The following is a 12143-nucleotide window of genomic DNA, read 5'->3' as shown; positions in this document are numbered from 1 at the left end:
TACAGTAATTTCAGAACAATAAACTTTAAAAAATTATACCCGAACGACACTGCAGAAGCAAAGTAGCAGAAAATAACCGAAATGTTTAATCCATCACACGTAGTAGCAAACTCAAACATGTGAATATGTATAGACATTTCTTCCGTGTTTAGGTTAAGCACATGAACCAAAGACTTTGTTAATTCCATGGCGCATGGCTCAGGATCATGAGCACAGGAATGCAAACACACAATCATTGTACTGCCACACAAGTGTATGCAAAATATTCGGCTCTGATCTCTCTGCCCTTTCCATTGACCGCAGTCTCATTGCACTCACCGCTCCAGTGTGGCCGGGAGCCCGGCCGCTCTCCTCACGCGAGTCCCCGGTGGCGTACTGCCATTCACAGCCCCCACTCTGGGGCCCAGCCGAATGTTTTCAGACCTCACTCCGAAGTGAGCCGGAAATTTTCCTTCCCTCCTCCTCCTCCCCCCCTCCCTCCTCCTCCTCCTCCTCCTCAACCCCCTCCCCCCCCTCCTCCCTCTCCCTCCCACCCCCTTTCAACCTCCTTCGGAACAAATCAACCCGATCAGAAGAAGACGAACACGTATCCCGCCGTTACTGCTCAAAATGCCACCGACTCCACTCTAGTACCATCACAGGAAGGAAAACTGCCGCTTTAATTAGAGGGAAATAATTTCGAAACATTAGATCCTGGGGGGGGGGGGGGGTGTGGGGGAGGTGGGGGGAGCGTTTCCAGACGTCCTTTGACTTTCCGCGGGCACCATTCAAACAATGCTTCCCATTGGTCAGTATCTGGTCACGTGGCAGCCCGACCGAAGACGCTTGTAAGGAGGGACCCAAATGGCGGAACGATCCACCGGAAGTGTTTTTGCTTCTGGCAGCGAAAAATAAACCAAATCTAAAATTGAATGTAGTGTAAGCTCCCTCTGGTGAGCCCCCGATTGATTTGGAAATGATAATGCGGTGAACAACTTCATTTCTGAACCTTGACCCTGGCGTCGTGACGTGACGGGGGCGAGATCACGTGACCGGAGTGCCAACGTCACTGGTGCTGGGGCGGCGGTGGATGAGAGGGGGGAAACTGCTGCTGTTCGTGTCCGGCCTCCAACCAGCGTTGGTCAGGAGAATTCTGCCCAATAGTTTGTATTCTTCAAGCTGTTTTACTTTGGTTACAGCGATATTTTCTTAAATCAGCGGGTTGGATGTAGATTTGATTTTTACCTATCCAGTACATGCTCCCTTTGTCCATAACTTTAAGTAAAACATTGTTTATTTGTTCTCTGTTGGAATTTTTGAACTTCCGATTTATTTTTGTCTTGAAATTTTACAGATTATTATTAGTTTTCTGTGAGGATATAGTTAAACCACTTTTTTAGACAGATGAGTGAAGTTGAAATAATAATAATGGGGAAGTGAAAAAGGATAATGAAGTTGGTGCTCTACTAACATTGGCTGTGCATTATCTCTACTGGACACTCCCCTTGGGTATAACTGCATATGCACCCATTGTCTTTCATTATTGTACCATGTGTTTCTGCTAATAAAAGTTTGACCACATCGTCTTTGTCTACTTCATCAACTGGCACTTCAATTTTATTAGCAGAAATGGATGCAGCTCTTAAGCCAGAGCGGCTGATAATTGACCAGTCTTCCCTGAGGGCCGGAGAAATTTTCAACCACTGGATTGCTTGTTTCGGTTACTACATGGCTCGAAACAATGTGGTCGATGAGGCGATACAGTGGGGCCACCTGAACTCTCTGCTGGGTGAGGTCCCTTTTGCCGTAATGCAAGGAGCTACCACTCTGGCTATAGCCTGGGAACATCTGATTGCATACATGCAGTGCCACGGAATGTGATGCTTGCTTGATACCAGTTGCTAACTAGACGCCAGAAACTTGGGGAAAGTGATGCTGCCTATGCGCTGGCCCTTGACTCGCTGGCAAACAAATGTGATATCAGGGTAGTCAACGTGCAACAACACCGCAATGCCTTAAAGCTGGATGCTTTTGTCAACGGGATTGACTCCAGTTACATCTGACAGAGGCTGCTGGAAACGGAGCCCTTAACCTACGACCGGGCAGTCACTTTAGCCAAAACACTGAGAAGTCCCATGCGGTCCAGTGAAATGCTAGAAACTAAAAAGGAAGCATCCAGGAGTGCTGGAACCCTGAAGGAAAGAAAAGGTCAAACTTCTGAAAAATGCTACTTTGATAAGAGCTGGCACCCCAGACAGAAGTGCCTGGCTCAATTTGCTACCTTGTGGGAAACTTGGCCACTTCGCTAAAGTGTGTAAGGCGAAAAGTACTCTCACTGATAAGAAGAGAAGCACCAAGAAAATGCGTCCTGAAGTTGCAGGAATGGAAGACAACTGTGAAAAGGGAATCTTCGGACGAGCAGGCTGAATCGACTTCAAGTGACAGTGAGGTGAGATCCCCTGTGATAGCTCAATTGACTGTAAAGCTTAGGGGATGTTGTGGACTGGAATGGTCAACAATGAAGGGGGAGGTGAATGGTGAGACTTTTGATTGTCTAATAGACGTGGGGAGTACTGACAGTTACATCTATGAGAAAGTTGCCAGAACCTTAAATTTGCAGAGATATCCAGCGAACCGAAAGATATCGATGGCTTGTAGTGAACTTACAAAATCTGTACGGGACAAGTGTAAAGTTACTTTAAATTTGCAGGGACATTGCCTTGCTGATGTGCAGCTTTATTATGCCGGAGCTCTGCGCCCCTGTGTTACTGGGGTTAGATATTCAATCTCAGATGAACAGTGTAGAGTTAAATTTCAGTGGGCCACTACCCTCACTTACCATCCCCCACACTAGTTACTGCAGTCTGTCTGCATTAAAGATCAAAGCTGCTTCCCTTTTCAGTGATTTATCCCCTGAGTGTCAGCCGATTGCTACTAAGAGCTGTTCTTACAGCAAAGAGGATCATGAGTTTATCAAATCGGAGACCCAGAGACTGCTTAAAGAAGGAGTAATTGAACCTAGTAAGAGTCCGTGGCAGGCCCAAGTGGTAGTTGTGAAAAATCACACTGAGACGACTGGCTATAACCTACAGCCAGATAATCAACCGTTACACTTACCTGGATGCCTACCCCTGCCACGCATCAATGAAATGATTAATCAGATAGTGCAATACAAAGTGTACTCCACTATCGACCTTATCAGCTTATCACCAAATCCCCATTAAGAAAAGGGAAAGGCCCTATATGGTTTTTGAGGCTGATGGAGGGTTTTACCAGTTTAAAAGGGTACCTTTGGGGTCACCAATGGTGTGTCCGTGTTTCAGAGGGAAATGGATAAGATCGTTAGGACGTATGAGTTACAGGGTATATTTCTTTATCTGGATAATGCCACTATCTGTGGGAAAACACAGGCTGAGCATGACAACAAGTTAAAGAAATTTTTAGCAACAGCTTAAGAACTTAACCTTACATTTAACAAGGGCAAATGTGTGTTCAACGCGACAGCTACCCATTCTGGGCTACATTGTCCACAAGGGCGAAATCCGCCCTGACCTGGAAAGAATGGCCCCCCCTTAAGAAGTTACCACCCTCAGACTCTGCAAAAGCCCTTAAAAAGTGTATGGAATTCTTTTCCTACTACTGCAAATGGGTTTTGGCCTACGCCATGAAGGCACACCCTCTGTTTGAAACTAAATCATTTCCTCTCTCTCCAATGGCCTTGAAGGCTTTCGAGAGAAATAAAGCTGATATTGCCAAAGCTGCACTCTTGCCCATTGATGAGGATGTCCCATTCCAAGTGGAAACTGATGCCTCAAATTGTACCTTGACAGGAACCCTTAATCAAAAGGCAGACCTGTGGCATTCTTCTCCCGCACGTTACGTGGACCTGAACTTAAACATCCTGCCATTGAAAAAGAAGCCCAGGCTATTATTGAAGCTGTTTGCTACTGGAGACACTTTCTAGCCAGCAGAAAATTTACTCTTGTCACTGCAATGATCAGAAATCTGTAGCCTACATGTTCAGTGCTAAACACAAAAGTAAAATCAAGAACGATAAGATGGCACGCTGGCGAATAGAAATCTCAACTTATAATTATGAGATCCAGGCAGGTTAAACGATCCCTCTGATGCATTGTCACGATCTGCTGCCGGTGCTCAGCTGGAGGGGCTAAAAGAGATCCATAGCAGACTGTGCCACCCAGGACTCATGAGGTTCTTCCACTACATAACGGCTAACAACCTTTCTTACTCTCTGGAAGTAGTCAGGAAACTGACTAAAAGCTGTCTCATCTGTGCAGAATGCAAACCGCAATACTTCAAAGCTCCAGAGGTCACTCTCATCAAGGGAACCCAACATTTTGAGAGGATTCGCTTAGATTTTAAAGGACCGTTACCTTCCAACAACAAAAATGTATAGTTCCTTACTGTAATTGATGAATATTCCAGGTTTCCCTTTGCGATACCCTGCCCTGACGTCTCGTCAGTCTGTCATTAAGTCACTTGACATAATTTTCAGCATTTTTGATTTTCCCAATTACATTCATACCGATAGGGGCTCAGCATTCATGAGCGCTGAACTCCGGCGAGCCCCGCTACAGAAGGGGATTGTCACCAGCCACCACAAGCTACAACCTGCCGGGCAATGGGAAAGTCAAAAGGGCTAATGCTACAGTCTGGAAGACTGTTAATCTTGCTTTAAAAACACATGGTTACCCTGTTATCCGGTGGCAGGAGGTGCTGTCTGAGGCGCTACATTCTATTCGGTCATTATTGTGTACTGCAACAAATCAAACACCTCATGAATGTATGTTTGCCTTTCCTAGGAAATCAGGAACTGTGATGGACTGCCAATCTGTTTATCTGAGCCTGGAACCATGCTGCTGAAGAGCCATGCTCGGGCACATAAAACAGACCCCCTAGTCCAACCAGTTCAGCTACTGCATACCAACCCCAACTACGCTCATGTTAAATTCCCAGATGGGAGTACTGACACTGAACCCCTCAGAGATCTGGCCTTGCCTGATTCGCCCCTTCCTCACACCCCTACTCTGAGAGATTGGGCTCCCCCCCTCCCCTCCCCATGCTGTGACTCCTAGTAAGCTTTCAGATGGCCATGCTGAGGCTCCACTGCCTCACGCTGGCGATTCTGGAGCGGGTCCAGAAGCCATTCCTTCCCACACTACAGACCCAGGAACTGTACCTGTTCCCAAGGTTGCAAAGGAGCCACCTGTTTTGAGAAGAAGCACCTGAATTTGTAAACAACCTGACATATTCATATTGCTGGCGTATTTTGGCTGTTAGAGTATCTCAAGGCCAAACATGGTATCCATGTATCGCTTGCTTCAGTCTTTCCTAACAGCTGTCCTTTTGATTTTAACCCTTCTTCTGCTAGTTGATGAAGTAGACAAAGACAATGTGGTCAAACAATAATCATGGCTTTTATTAGAAACTCATGGAACAATCATGTAAGACGATAGGTGCATACACAGTTATATCCAAGGGGAGTGTCCTTAACAGTAGAGATAATGTACAGCCAATGTTAATACAGCAAGGCTCGCCAGAGGGGAGGCAGGCAGCTTGGCAGAGATTCACCACAGTTGGCAAACGGAAAATATCTTCTAATAAATAGAAACAGCTCAATGAAAATTCGTTCAGAATTAATACCTGGCTCTAAGTTCCCTGGTTAATTTTACCTCTGTAACCAGCAGCGTTGTTGATATTTTAAAACTTTCCACTGATGAACTCTTGAACTTTCTGTTCTGTTTCCAAAGGAAATGATTAAGAATTTCTAGAAAGTGGCAACGAAACTCATTACTGTTGTTTCAATTTCTACTTTTCTAGTTTCTGAGATGTGAACACCAGGCAGTAGCAAATTGTGGGGATAGTTAGCTTGAACTTCATGACGACTTGGAGTTGTCATTGAATGAAGGCAAGTTTTCATTGAAGATATTAATTGCTGCTTTCAGGTACCTAGGGGGAGCGCTCAGAAGCGGAGAAGATACCTCCCTGAGGTGGGTTGAGTGAGTGCTCCTTGGGGACGGTGGCCTCCCGACAGCTGCATTTGGGTATTTTAGGCAGCTTTACATTCGGGTATTCTGGCCACCTGAAAGCAGCTAATGAGACTTGTTGTTATCAGCGTTTGGTCTGTTGTGTTTGTGGAATGCTTATCTGGTTGGTTGTATGTTCATGAGTCCTGCAATTTCATAACCAATATCTAAAACTAAAATTGCCTTCTCTTTACTTCTAAAATTAGTGATGTAAAGAATAAGAAAAACTAAGAGAAAATCAAAGTAATTCTTCCAAGGTAAAATATTTTTTTCAAATATGAATGATGCTACAGAAGGTGAAGTATAAAATGCTCAAACATCCCTTTATATGTGTTATGAAAAGTAATGATATAATTACTTGTACTTAAGTGATTTTTAAACTTAATTTAGAGACCCAAGTGGCAGGCCCTTCCAGCCATCACTTCTCCTCTCTCCCCACCTATCCTTGTGACTGCAGGAGATGCTCCACTTGTGCCCACACCACCTCCCTCAGCACCATTTGGGGCCCCAAACAATCCTTCCAAATGAAGTAACATTTCACGTGAATCTGCAGAGGTCATTCACTGTTTTCGGTGCTTTTGCTGTGGTCTCCTCAACGTCTGAGAGATTGGACGCAGACTGGGAGATTGTTTTGTTGAGGACCTCGGCTCTCTCCTCCACGATAGTTTGCATCTCCCAGTAGCCACCCATTTCAATTCTCTATCCCATTCCCTTGCTGACATGTCCATCCATGGTCTTGTGTACTGCCAGACTGAGATAACGCATAAATTGGAGGAACAACACCTCGTCTTTTGGCTGGGCACCCTCCAACTGGATGGCATTAATTTTGACTTCTTTGGCTTTTGTTTAAACCCCCCCCCCCCTGCAATCTTCTAGTTTCCCCTGTCATCTGTCTATTCTCCTTTCTCACAGGCATCATAAATTCTATCTAGTCCCTCATCATATCCATTCAACACCTTTTGTTGGTCTGGATTCCTCCCTCATTGTTTGAATTCTGAGACTTTGATATATCCTGCTTCTGCCTTTTCTAATTTTTTTTTACTTGAAGGACTCAGGCCTGAAACATCGACAGTATATCTTTGGGATTAATCAAGAGAGCAAAAATAAATTACGAAAGTAAGCTTGCGGCAAATATAAAAACCGACTGCTTTTATAAATATGTCAAGAGGAAAAGATTGGTGAAATCCAGAGTAGGTCCTTTGCAGTCGGAATCAGGGGAATATATAATGGGGAATAAGGAAATGGCAGACCAATTAAATTCTTACTTTAGTTCTGTTTTTACAAGAGAGGATACAAATAACCTCCTAAGGATGTTGGGAAACATAGAGACTAATGCAAGGGAGGAACTGAAAGAAATCAGTATCTCTAAGGACATGGTCTTGGGGAAATTGATGGGATTGAAGGCAGATAAATCCCAAGGGCCTGATAATCTACATCCTAGGGTACTCAAGGAAGTGGCCATTCAGATAGCAGATGCTTTAAGAATTATTTTCCAGAACTCGATAGACTCAGGATCAGTACCCATGGATTGGAGGGTAGCTAATGTTACCCCACTATTTAAAAAGGGTATGGGTTCCGAATCATGGGTCCTCTACCGGCATCACCTACGGCTCCTAGAACGCTTCCACCAGCGTTGTCTCCGCTCCATCCTCAACATCCATTGGAGCGCTTTCATCCCTAACGTCGAAGTACTCGAGATGGCAGAGGTCGACAGCATCGAGTCCACGCTGCTGAAGATCCAGCTGCGCTGGGTGGGTCACGTCTCCAGAATGGAGGACCATTGCCTTCCCAAGATCGTGTTATATGGCGAGCTCTCCACTGGCCACCGTGACAGAGGTGCACCAAAGAAAAGGTACAAGGACTGCCTAAAGAAATCTCTTGGTGCCTGCCACATTGACCACCGCCAGTGGGCTGATAACGCCTCAAACCGTGCATCTTGGCGCCTCACAGTTTGGCGGGCAGCAACCTCCTTTGAAGAAGACCGCAGAGCCCACCTCACTGACAAAAGGCAAAGGAGGAAAAACCCAACACCCAACCCCAACCAACCAATTTTCCCCTGCAGCCACTGCAACCGTGTCTGCCTGTCCCGCATCGGACTTGTCAGCCACAAACGAGCCTGCAGCTGACGTGGACTTTTACCCCCTCCATAAATCTTCGTCCGCGAAGCCAAGCCAAAGAAGAAAATTTAAAAAGGGGGGTAGAGAAAAAGCGGGGAATTATCGGCCGGTGAGCCTTACATCAGTAGTGGGCAAAATGATGGAATCCATTATTAAGGATGTAATAGCGGAGCATATGACTAGCAGAGAAGGGATCGGACGGAGTCAACATGGATTTACAAAAGGTAAATCGTGCTTGACAAATCTATTGGAATTCTTTGAGATGGTGACAGGTAAAATAGATGGGGGAGAGCCAGTGGATGTGGTGTACCTGGACTTCCAAAAGGCCTTTGATAAGGTCCCGCATAAACGACTGGCTTCCAAAATCAAGGCTCATGGGATTGGAGGCAAAGTATTGATGTGGATTGAGAACTGGCTGGCAGGTAGAAGACAGAGAGTTGGGATAAATGGCTCGTTTTCTGAGTGGCAGGCGGTGACCAGTGGGGTACCACAGGGATCTGTACTGGGACCCCAGCTGTTCACAATTTACATTAATGATCTGGATGAGGGGATTGGATGTAATATCTCCAAATTTGCAGATGACACTAAGCTAGGAGGGGTTGTGTGCACGGAAGAGGGGGTCAGGAAGCTCCAGTGTGATTTGGATAAATTGAGGGACTGAGCAGATACATGGCAAATGCACTACAATGTGGATAAATGTGAGGTTATCCACTTTGGTAATACAAACCGGAGGGCAGATTACTATTTGAATGGCAATAGATTAAGAGATGGGGAAGTGCAGAGAGACCTAGGGGTACTTGTACATCAGTCTCTGAAGGCGAGCATGCAGGTACAGCAGGCGGTTAAAAAGGCAAATGGTAGGTTGGCCTTCATATCAAGAGGGTTTGAGTCTAGGAACAAGGATACCTTACTGCAGCTGTACAGGGCCTTGGTGAGACCCCCACCTGGAATATTGTGTGCAGTTTTGGTCACCTTATCTAAGGAAGGATGTTCTTGCAATGGAGGGAGTGCAGAGGCGATTCACCAGGCTGATATCTGGAATGGCAGGAATGACTTATGAGGAAAGATTGCGCAAATTGGGATTGTACTCCCTGGAGTTTAGAAGATTGAGAGGGGATCTCATAGAGACATATAAAATTCTGGCAGGACTGGACAAAGTGGATGCAGATGGGATGTTTCCAATGATGGGAAAATCCAGAACCCGGGGCCATGGTTTGAGGATAATAGGCAAACCATTTAGGACCGAGAAGAGGAGGAAGTTCTTGACCCAGAGGGTGGTGAATCTGTGGAATTCATTGCCACAGAGGGCAGTAGAGGCAGGTTCATTAATTATATTTAAGAGGGAATTAGATCTATTTCTTCAGTATAAGGGTATTAAAGGTTACGGAGAGAAGGCGGGGACGGGGTACTGAACTTTAAGATCAGCCATGATCTCGTTGAATGGCGGAGCAAGCTCAAAGGGTCGAATGACCTACTCCTGCTCCTATCTTCTATGTTTCTATGTCTCTTATAGTTACTGAAAAGACTAGCTGAGTTCCTCCAGCATTTCAGTGTCTGCAGCCTATTGTGTTTCACTCTTCCAGGGCATGAGCCTGGTCTGCCCAGCACAGGACCATCTCCATACCAGATAATTTGCATACAAAATGGTCTTGAATGGAGATGCATTGTAGGAACATTTCATTCTCCAGAACCTTGTGTGCAATGACCTATCATTTATCATTACATGTTGACAGCAAGCAGACACTTAAATCTAATTGGGACTGCCCAAAAATAGTAAAAAAATGCTGATTCCAAATGATAGAACATTTACTTAGTGACATTTAACTATCTTGAGAAAATGTATGTGGAGAATTTCAAAGCACTCAAATATCCAGTTTATTTGTGTTCACAAAATGGAAAAACAAACTTGTGCTCTAAAGATATCTGAAATGGAGCAGCAAGTAAAATCCCCAGAGTTTAAATACATTTTCCCATAAGCATATCAATAGACCAATTAAAAAATGTGAATGAGCAATGATTCAGATATTACCATTAGGTCATTCAGCTGGGATTCACTATCAAGGTAGAAATAATGTTTACAAATTAAATCAAATTTATTGTCAGTGCATCACATACAACCCTGTGATTCTTTTTCTTGTGGGCCACGCAGAATTTTTACTGATTAGTATTGTAAATTCTACTCAAGAAAAAAGATATGCATACAAAAGAGGGAAATGTGAACAAACTCACTTGACAATACGGGAAAAAAATAAATATTCAGTATCAAATAATGTGCAGAATGGGATTACATTCTGGGCAGATTACGAATGCCAGAATTCTCAAAATACTATTGGGCAGCCCAGTCGAGATATATTGCCTCACTCTTTGAAGGGGGAGGTGTACCATCCTAGGCACAAATTGACTTCCATGTGGTAGGTGAGAAGGCAGCAGAGGTCCTTATAAATGGGATGTTAAATTGTTATCTGGGAAAACTGGCAGCCCAATACTAAAACAAATGATCTTCATTTGGGAAAAAAAACAATATCTAGGAATCAAGGTTGGGATGTCCCCAAAAACACCCCTGACTCCAAATAGATGAATACCATTGATGGTAGGTAACAAAATCCTGAACATTTGTTGTCATAATGGCATCAGGTGTGCAGGGGCAGGTAATGTTGTTTGAACAACTCAGGAATAAGTATGATTTATCAAATAAGATAAGATATTTTTCAGCAGGAAAAATGAGGTCCAACTATGGCTCTACCAGCGTGCAATGACATAGACAAAGGGGAAACATAAGGACCTAAGTCAAGTCATCACATATCAAGCCAGAGGGTGGAATTGGATCTAGGAATAACAATTGATGAGTGGTGATGGTCCAACTTGTGTCGGATCAGCATGACTCCAATCATCAATGCATGGTACAGGCTGGTACAATACAACTTTCTACACCAGCTATACCTAACGCTGCAAAAATTGAACAGATCTAAACCAGAATTATCAGACCAATACTTCCGATATGGCATTGAGACTGGAACCTCTGTGCACACAACTTGGATGTGTACCAAGGTGAGACTTTTGGCGTGTTATGGGTTATATGACATATAAATATATCTTTAAAAGAGATAGATTATGGGGGGGGGGGTTCAGTGTGGGTCACCTCACAAACAGAGTAACACTTCACATCCCATTTAAAATGCAACAGCTTTGCTGAAGCTAGACATTCAGGCACCAGTGGCTTTGCAAAAGACAATGGAACTGCTTTGGAAGGAACTTCAGAAGTAGGTGCAAATGGAACAATGTATAGACAGAGGCTAATATAAGGTTTGGAGCCCTGCAAGAAGTTCTGGTTTTTACAAGCGGGGAAAGAACCAACAGGATTTCTCTTAGAGATAGAGAAGTGAGTTCTACAGTAGCTTTTGAGGCTGCAATGTTGCAAGCTGGAAGGCTTGTTGAAAACCCCATTTTGAAGACTGGTTGTGAGTTTTGAGTTCAGCATGTTCAAAACTCTTGTAGTCCATACAAGAGGAAATGGCTGGCTAGAGTGTTTCTCGGGAAATAAGAATTCGGTGGTGACCTGGAAGAAAAGGTTATCATTTGGAAAACCCATGATGGGGCGTTTCTTCGGCAAGACACTGAAGTGACTGATTGGAGGAAATCAGTTTGTGTCTGTCCAATGAGCAACAAATCTCTCTCTGAAACCATCAAGAACCTTCCATTTAACTTTAAGCACCAGAGCTTGGTGAAAATTCATAAATGCAAATTCTGTGCACTGTATAAGAATTGCCTGATACTGCTGAACTTGGAAATGATTGGACTGTGAATCAAAGAACTTTCCTGAACAAGTACACATTTCATACACATGCACTTAGAATCAGAAGGGGGTTAAGTTAATCGTAATGTTAAAGTTTGATCTGTTTTTATGTTTAAAGAAAATAAAAAGCAATTTTTGTCTAAGTAACTGTTGTCTTGGTGAATTTCTATTGCTGCTGGGTTTTGGAGTCCTCTGGGCTCATAACAG

General features: G+C 44.1%; 2 protein-coding genes across 3 annotated transcripts in view; one reads left to right on the top strand and one right to left on the bottom strand.

The window, feature by feature from the left end:
* The window catches only part of ankrd11 (ankyrin repeat domain 11), a 105286-nt gene extending 104833 nt beyond the window's left edge, over positions 1 to 453 (bottom strand). For both annotated transcript variants that reach the window (XM_069901880.1, XM_069901881.1), the window contains exon 1: positions 319 to 453. The gene's annotated coding sequence lies outside the window, so the exon portion shown is untranslated. The remainder of the gene's footprint in view (positions 1 to 318) is intronic.
* Positions 454 to 1038: 585 nt separating this feature from the next.
* Positions 1039 to 12143, top strand: part of spg7 (SPG7 matrix AAA peptidase subunit, paraplegin) — a 48204-nt gene continuing 37099 nt past the window's right edge. Inside the window, exons 1-2 of the mRNA XM_069901888.1 lie at positions 1039 to 1142; positions 6233 to 6283. The gene's annotated coding sequence lies outside the window, so the exon portion shown is untranslated. The remainder of the gene's footprint in view (positions 1143 to 6232; positions 6284 to 12143) is intronic.

This window comes from Narcine bancroftii, chromosome 10 (genome assembly GCF_036971445.1).
Source record: "Narcine bancroftii isolate sNarBan1 chromosome 10, sNarBan1.hap1, whole genome shotgun sequence".
Lineage (NCBI taxonomy): Eukaryota > Metazoa > Chordata > Chondrichthyes > Torpediniformes > Narcinidae > Narcine > Narcine bancroftii.
The sequence above is the reverse complement of the archived record's forward strand: the minus strand, read 5'-3'. Positions and strand labels throughout refer to the sequence as shown.